We start from the raw sequence: 9,566 nt of genomic DNA on the forward strand, positions 1-9,566 counted from the left end.
TTTGGCTTCCGTAGTAAACCATGTAACAGGAGCCTGAAACATCACCTCAAATTGACAGTGACATTTCCATTCCTTTTATAAGGGACAATAATGATACATCATCCACAGGCAGCGAGATAAGCCTCTGGTGAAACCGTGGTTGCCTAACAACAAAAAAGCAGGATTGTGTTGTGCAGTGTGAGTGAGCTCTGTATCAGCTTTAACTGGATCTCAGTGGGGTTTGCTGACAGTTGAACCACTGTGTAAGTGGCCCTGAGTTGCCCCACTGAGGGATTTTGGGGAATCTGTCATCAGTGACAATCAAAGCTAATCCTGTAAAAATCCATGTCATAGCTGCCTGTTAACTGAGGCCCTAAATGATTATGACATTGTAGAGCAGAAGTGCAGATGCTGCTTCACTGAGGTTTGGTTGGACCTTTGAATTTGGGAGTAGTGCAGCGGATCCACCTGCCACACCGCCGTTGAAAAGACCTTTATGTCTCATACAACTAGTACACACCCAACAACGCAGTGAGCTAAGTAATTAGAGGATTGTGAAAATAGAATTAGACAACAAATAAATGAACGTTATTGCAGTAAAGTGAAAAATTCCCTGTGCAACAAGTACACCAAAAGCTTTTTTTTTTTCTAATTACCATTTAGCAATTTACCAATTACCATAATTATGAAATATATTGGAGGTCACACATCCCTCCTAGTAGAGCGTTTGTTGCAGTGAACCACAGCAGAAGTCAAATTGCAAATGCAATGAGTATAGTCTGCACAACACTCATTTTGTTAATTTACTTGCAAACAGTTAGGACCTTATTTGTTGGGCAATGACACAATTTTGTATTTTTGCCTCTGTGCACAACCACAAAGGCTTTAAATCAAATTAAAGTGATGACTTTCAGCTTTAGTTTGAGGGATTTTTAAAAACTTTTGCATCAACTTCTTAAAAATTACAGCCATTTTTATACACAGTTGCCCATTTTCAGAGGCTTAAAATTCATTGGAGAAAATGACAGAATTTTAAAGATGAGGATTGTTTCTCACATGTTGATGAAAATACTTTGCAGTGGGTGATTTTGGGCAAAGCTCAGCTTGCGGTAAATTCTGATATTCCACTAACACATCAGGACAGATTACTGTCTTGAAAATGTGCGTTTCTACCCCACAAAATACTAAAATATTTGACATTCCTAAGCAGAACAGAGATGTTTCTTAGTGGCTGCTCAAACATTGATACAAAAATGTTGAATAAATTCATTTGGTTTGGGAGGATAAGCGATGGTTCTTGGGCTGTGACACCCTTTTCGGGAAACCCAGAGGCTGGACTGGTTCCCTGGAACATGTCAGGGATTAGAAACTTGTTGGGGGTTGTGAGAAGTTTGTCAGGGGTCCCAGAATTTGTAGCCACACCCCTGTTCAGTGGTCTGGACCTGGAAAACAAATTCTATCTTTCAAAACTGCTCTTGGTTTTAGGGTCATGAAGAAAAACCCATGAAAAATTAGTTGATGGGAGAACTACAGTAACAGTGAGCTGTAATTCAGTTTGCTTATGAATATCTTGACTTGCTCAGGTTTTGTTTTTGATTGTTTGGTTGTGCCTGCGAGCAGTATAACATAAAAATTACCAAGCTGCATGTGGTGAAAGACGGTGGAGAGGCATATGAAACAGAGGGAAGAGGCTGTTCTTAAAGTTGCAAGAAAGAGCATTGGTGGCAGTTTCATCTTTCATCAAAGTACTAATTTGTTCATACTGTATTAATTTTACATTATTTGTCAGTGACTATTTAATCTAACACAACAGTTTTGCATTGAAGAAGGATTGTGGGAAACCAATTATTTTCCCTTTGTGGGCAGAGTTTTAAACCATGACAGTGAAGTGATGACAAAGCAGAATAAATGACACTGGATCCAAAATCATGTTGTTATTCACTTGCTCCTAAATGATAACAGCATGCACGCTAAAAAAAAAAGGGATCGCCTTTCTCCGGCACAAACAGGCATATTGATACAATTTCTACGACTCTCAAAGTCATTTTTTTGCCACAGGGCACTACATACTGAAGAGATTTCACACTGACACTGTGGACACTCAAGGCAGAAAGTAAGTATTGCACGAGGTCACAGAGAGAAATGCTATTTCTATTTTATTAAATGTTTTGTGTGCTTTAAAGGACAAACAAAAAATAATCAACACTGAGAGTTCTGGTACGGTGAAGTGCAATGAGTAATTCAATATGAACTTTGTGTTCCTTTAATTAAATGATGGAATCCCAAATATGCTTTGTGTGTCAACACTGACACCAGCAGAGAAAAAAGATGAAGACACCCAGAGGGAGAAAAAGGTCAGTGAGAACATCCTGAAATAAAGAATTGGAGAATCCCACAGACAGACAGGAATACCGCAAACTAAGACAACAGTAACAGACTGAGATGGAAGTGTTTGTTACTCATAACATCACAAAGGCAAAAGAAGAAAAAAAGGCAAGCCTCTTAAAGTAAAACTAATTAGTGCACCACAAACAGTTAATCAGAAACTGCTAGAATAACTTTACTGCCTCAATAATGTGACATGATCTTTATTTGTTGAATTACAGCAATACAATTTACATTTAATGTCCTCTCTGGTGTCTTTACAAGGATAACACTGGACATAAAATTGATCTGAAGGAATAATAACATTTCCGCCTTTCACTCAAGTTAGAATCAATTGAGAATAAATTGGGTTGGTTCCTCGATTAAAGTAATAAAAATCCTGTGATGTGACCTAACAGAGGGGAATTTGTCTTTTTTTTTTTATTCTAATAATCAAGAAATGTAGATTATAAAAACAGACCACTATGGAGATTTTCCTGTTCAGTCATGTCAGAACAGCCAACCATTATTCAGGAACACACATAAAACAAAGATCGGGTGACACAGAGACATTAAAACCACTCAAGTACAGACACAAAAGAGCCACAAGGATCAGATGGGTTTTCAGTCTGCAGATGTTCGACTCTTCTATCTGTGTTCTAGTACATCAGTGTGTAATTTAGACTTTATGTTGAAGTCTAACACCAAAATAAGACTGTTTCCACCTGCAAAATATGTGGATGCCCCATTGGGAGCAATAGTAAAAATGATTAAAAGTATCCAGAGTTGTGCAAATGATGTCATGTTGCTTTTATGAGTGTCTTACTATGATTTCAACGTGACATGAACACCATTGATTATAATAAATAGCAAACACAGACAGCATAAATCGCCATAAAACTGATGGCACAGCTCTGGTAATAGATGAAACCAGAGCTTGTCTGCATAGCTTGATTGAAAAACAAATGTAAAGACACTTTGGCTTTTAGGAACAGTTTTCTACACATTTCCTTAAGCATCAAGTGATATTTCTGCCTCATCACACTATACATTTGTCCTGCAGATGTTCGTTTGCCGATAACTCATCCTGTACGAGAGCTAGCGAGCCGAGTCATGCATTCAACAGATCACCATTAATCACATTGTGACCTTCCTCTCAACCAGGCCCATCTAAAGCTCATTCATCCCCATTTGCCATGCAACTCTGCGGGTCGATAATTGGCAAAGCAAAACACAGATTAAACCCAATTTGGAGGGTTTCAACTTGAAGCTTAGCAGAGACGGCCAGGCTCAGGCTGAACTGGTCTCTGGTCCTGTCTGAGGCTAAACCAGGAGGGAACCACAAAACCTAAATCAAACCAGCCTGTTCTCTGTTTGTGTTGCATGCATGTGTGTGTATGTGTGCGCGTGTGTGAGTGTGCAAAGCATGCAGCATTGTGCTTCACCCAGCAATGGCATCACTAATAGAAACCAACTTTAAGCATTCAAACTTCGTTTGTCTCATTAACCTATTAGCTTAAAGCTTAATTACAGGATGTCGTAAAATGATTTGGTCTATGAGTAATGACAATATTTCAGCTCCTTAATGGCCAGAACAAAGCAAAATAAAGCTAAGTTAAGCAAAGCCGGTTGTTTTTCTTCCTCACGGCATGTCTGGGCTGCAGCTTTGGGCCTTTACCTCGCTGTGTAGGTCGGATAATTGTTTACTGGCGAGGTCTTTGTTGCATGAGGGCAACATCACGGCAGGAAAACAAAACTAATGACTAATTTCATGGCTATTGAGTCATTTTAAAAAGACCATCATGAGGATTAACTTTAAAAGGGCAACTGTTCCTAATCTGATAGCAGGTATTCAAGCTATGGTTCAAAAGGCATAATTACACTTGTAAAGTGAAAAACAAAGAAGGGCAATAAAACATCTTTTTTTTAGTGATTTCAAACACTTTTAGGCAAACGTAAACCATCTTGATTCTGCTTATCAAGCTAGTGGTTCAAAATACGCAGAAAGAACATCCCTCTTTGCAACAATGGGAGATGACCCCTAGGTGGCAGCGTACCTCATGAAACCTCTACCACTGTAAGTACATCACTCCAATTACAAAGCCTACTCAATCGTCCTTGCTCTTATTATCTCCGCGGGACAACAAAACTGGATGACAGCGTGTTCGAGCGCTCGATAAGTTATGATCAGCTGCCTCGGCTCTAGCTCATGCCCTTTAAACAGCAGCTTGATAGGATCTGTGAGGCTCGCTGAGCATGTATAGTGTTACTCTCATCAAAGGGGGCTGAATGGCGGTGAATGGAGGATGATGTGTGTACTGCCTCTGCTTAGTGGAGGCATTTCCAGCTGGCGCCAGGGCAGAGGAAACCCACTGAGACACACAACAACACACACAGACACAGGGGTCAGCTTGGATTCACCCTCCTCCTCCACCACTACCTCCTCCATGCCTCTTGGCCTCTACCGCCTCCTCTTCTTCTGCTCAAACCCTCACCCCCCACCTACACTTCCCAGGCCTGGCCGCCTCTCATCTGCTCTTTCTCTTTTCTTCTGTTTGTCCTCATTTTCTTTGCTGTCTTGTTTTGTCATCCTCATTTGCCCCGTCGTCCAACTTCTAAAAGTTAAAATGCTTTAATGACCCAGCTAACGGACAAAATAAGTTCTTTGCTGACTGTGAACAGGAAGAGAGACACTCCACCTTGCAACAAAACGTGCAAAAATGGTCACATGATTAGTCACATGTGTTTGAGCAGGTAGAGACAAGGATTTCCCCTTTGATGTGTTTTGTTAACTGGTAAATGAACTGGTTCTTAAATGGCGCTTTTCTACTCTACTACTGCTTGAGCACTCAGAGCACTTTATACTACCAGCCTCATTCACCCATTCAGACACAAACATTCAACCATGCACTTCTAATGCTTTGTATCTAACATTCACACTCCAGTGAACACATCAGGAGCAAATTGCAGTTCAGTATCTTGCCCAAGAATACTTTGGTATGTAAACCAACAACTTCCTGCTGGCAGATGAACTGCGCCAGCTTTATTTGATCTATTTTATTATTGATTAACATAAAATGGGAAATCAACAATAGACTGAAATATTTTTACTTATTATATCTATTTATTGTATGTATAAACAATGGAGGAATGAAATTATGTTGTTAGCAGGACAGAATATATTAAATAACGTATAAGAACCAGTATTTACCCTTTTTAATTTTTCATATTTATTTCCTATCTTATTCATAGCCTTTTCCTTTTTTGTTCTCTTTAGGTCACGAGCAGTTGTCCAAGCATTTCACTACATATCGTACTGTGTATGACTGTGTACGTGACAAATAAAATTTGAATTTTTTGAATTTTTTTTTGTATAACAACAGTTCAAACGAAATAAAATTAGAACATGTCTGTTAACACGGTTAGCTCGTTAATGTGTTGATGCCACGCATGGGGCGATCTGCAGTAACGGTTATGGTGTTAACTTCATTTTAACAAGATTAACGCTGACAGCACTAGTTTGTTGTTGGGTTTTGGGTTTTTTTTACAAGTTGCATGCCATGAAACATTTACATGAAATCAAAAATGTAGACAAAACCACAATTTTCCCAACTAAAAATTACACTTTGCTTGAAGTATTTCTATATCCACATGTCTGAAATTCTTTATGCTTCCTGCTGATGTCTATTTCTATTGAGAGACCATGATTGTTCATATTTAAGAGCAGTTAATCAGTTTGAAATCAGATAAATAGTTTATTTTTATAAAGCAAAAGATTGGCAGATTTGTGCATGTATATAGTAAACAACTGGTTGGCGTTGCTCAACATGAAGAGTGAGCTGAAAACATGATGTCTGAATGAACCAAATCAACCAATCAGCACCTTTGAAGCAGAGCAAGGCTCTTTTTCTTCACTTGGACTCCTTCTGAATCTCCGCTGGCTGCCTTGGCGAAAACTCAACAGGAGAACCTCTCCTGTACCTGTCATGTTATCAAAAAAACTGACAACTAATGTATTGCTGCTCAGTGTACATCGAGACACAACAGGTAAAATTGATAGGTTACACAATTAATACTGATCATCTTTTTATTAAGCAAAGCTCTGCTGGGAATCCTTAGGTCCTGGTGGGGATTTTACTTTGCCATACGTTTCTGTCTTAACAATGCTGTTGCCCTGGGATGCCCCCTTCATGAATGTGTGTGCAAATGGGTGAGTGTGGCTTGTGGTGTAAAGTGCTTTGAGTGCTCAATAAAACTAGAAAATTGCCAGTCCACATGCCTTTCTCTTGAGAGGGATAATGCACCCTAAGACATGCAAAAAAAAAGGCAGAACCGCTCAGGGTCGGCATGAGGAAAACAAGGTGTTGTTTTGAAACTCCTCAGATCCAAATCTGATCGATCATCCTCTGGATGCAGTGGAGTGACCCAAATGGGCCCTGTCTGTCTGTGTATAAACCCTATCTTGTTGGATGGGTTGCCAGATTTCCTATATCCATGCCCAGATTGATTGGTGATATTATAGCAGCACGAGGAGGACCAACAACAATAACAGGTTTTTAAGTAATGACTGATCAGTAGATGTTGCTCCTTCTCTCTGTCTTTTGGAGCCACACCTACCTTTGCTTACTCTTTTTTCTTGAAAAGCTGACACTGCAGCCTGAGCGGCACACAAACATGGAAGAAAGTACTTACATCAGTGACATCAGAAGTCAGAGGAATGTAGTTCTGGTGCGACACTAACAGCTAAATAACTCTTGGCATGGCCTCCCTCACGATCTTCAGGGGGAACGCAGGGGAAGGGTGGGGGGACTCCAAATGGCCAGAACAAATTAAAAAGCCAACCTGCTATTTTACTGTTCAGATCTGTTGATGCTATAAAGCAGGAAAAATAGGCTTGGCCGCCTTTACGTGACTACTCGGCTGATTTTACGTGATTTTCCTCAGGCCCTGAATCTAAGCCCTTTTGGCACAACATGCTATGCCTTGACCAAGCATGGGACCTTTAAATGCACCAATAAATATTTTTTAGCACTTTATTTAATTCCATGCCCTGGGCCAACAGCATCTCAAAGTATGTCACTCAGCAACAACAGTGAGGAGGAGAAAAAAAAGGACCCTAAAGGGTAAACAGGGTGTAATGTAGATTTAATTAACAACCTAAGCACAGCGTCTCTCTCTCACTCACTCGCTCACACACACGCACACACACATGCACACACACATACCACATGAAGGCTTAAATATACTGTAACAGACACAAGTTGCACATAAACTTTATCAAACACATAACTTTAGGTTAATGGCTTCATATTCACACACACACACACACACACACACACACACACACACACACACACACACACACACACCTTCAAGTCTTTGAGCCACACATCCCTGGGTTTACAGCGATGGTGTGAAAATATGTGAGTGTAAATGAGATGCAGACAGGCTCACAGCAGTGAACCCAGCAAAGAGAGATAATAAGAGGATGTGGCTTGGCTTTGAATTGCTAAACTAAAGTTTGAGGAGATGGAAAGAGTCATATTTTGAATTCTATGCATACTGATCATCTTTGAGCAACAGAGTGTAAACGGAGCCGAACATTTTTCTTCTGCCGGTAATTCAAGATTACATTTTTTAAATATTAAAAAATATGCACTGATCCCTTTTTCCTATGTAGCTCAAAAAGCAGGAATGTGTGGAAAGCATTCAAAGTGTCTTTACAGAAATATTTAGTCACAAAGAGCAGTTCTGTATTTAAAATATACTTGGCTATATAATAATGGATACTTTATTGATCCCCATGGGGAAATTATATGCATGTTTTATAAGTAAAATGTGTCACAAAAGTTACTCAAGAATAACTGAAGGAACAATTACAAGCTGTCTCTGATTTATTTTCAGAAACAAACTCACTATAAAACCTGTTTAGTGACTCATTAGCTTGATAAAATGAAGCAAAAATAATAATAATAATAATAATAATAATAATAATAATGATTACTTAAAGAATATTTATAACATTTGTGTGACATGAGGTCCTGTTTTATTTATCTAGTTTGTACTAGTGAAAGTCCGTTACATATGTAACGGAGAGGAGCGATAGTCTCTAACTCGGAGAACCAAGGTTACAATGTAACCATACATTTAACAAAGTTTGAAGTTGCTAGTTTGCAAGTTCTGTGAGGATGTCCTTGTGTTAACACGTGAGATAGAATACCATATTGATTTCATGTTAATAATACAATATACAAATAATCCAGTAACTGTGTTACACTTTATACAATAGGGGGATGAAAAAACACTAGTAATTAGTAAAAAGATAAAAGTAATTATTAGTTACTAGTCAACACCACAGCGTGTGGCTACCAAAGCATAAAATTAAAGGAGAAAAGAAAAAAAAAAAAAAAACAATAACCATTTACAAAAAAAAAAAACCCATACATTAAAGATAAGCTAAATTTGAATGATAATATGTTATTTATAGCTGTTATGGTAATATTGCTATCATAACTTATTTTAGGCAAAATACTGTCAAGTGAAGATCTGATACCTTAATAGTGCCTAATTACTATCTTTGGTTTTGTGCATTAAAATGATTGCATTACATCCACTGAAATACCATATACACTCACCAGCCACTGTACTATGCACACCTGTGCTAGTACTGGGTTGGACCCAATTTTCCCTTAAGAAGTGCCTGAGTTCATGAATTCAGCTAGAAACATTCATTAGAAATTTTGCTCCATATTGACATGATTGTGTCACACAGTTACTCCACATTTAACACAATCCACAGTTGTTACTAAGTGACCCGAAGTATTCACATCATTACACTGACCACTGATATAAGGCAGGATGGATCCATGCTTTCATGTTGTTCTCATCAAATTTTGACCCTACCAACCAAATGTCACAGCTAAAATTTAGACTCATCAGACCAGGCAACATTTTTCTTCAGTTGTCCAAGTTTGGTGAGTCAGCGTGAGCTGCAACCTCAATTTCCTGTTCTTAGCTGACAAGAGTGGCACCCACTGTGCTCTTCTGCTGGTGAAGCCCATCTGCTTCAAGGTTTGATGTGTTGTACATTCAGAGATGCTCTTCTGCATATTTCCTTTGCAACAAGTGGATATTTGAGTTGCTGTAACATCAACGTCATTTTCACACAGAGAACTGATGCTCGCTGGATTTTTTTTCTCTTTTTTCCAACCATAAAACCTTGA

The sequence above is a fragment of the Astatotilapia calliptera genome, chromosome 6, assembly GCF_900246225.1.
Source record: "Astatotilapia calliptera chromosome 6, fAstCal1.2, whole genome shotgun sequence".
In the NCBI taxonomy this organism is placed as follows: domain Eukaryota; kingdom Metazoa; phylum Chordata; class Actinopteri; order Cichliformes; family Cichlidae; genus Astatotilapia; species Astatotilapia calliptera.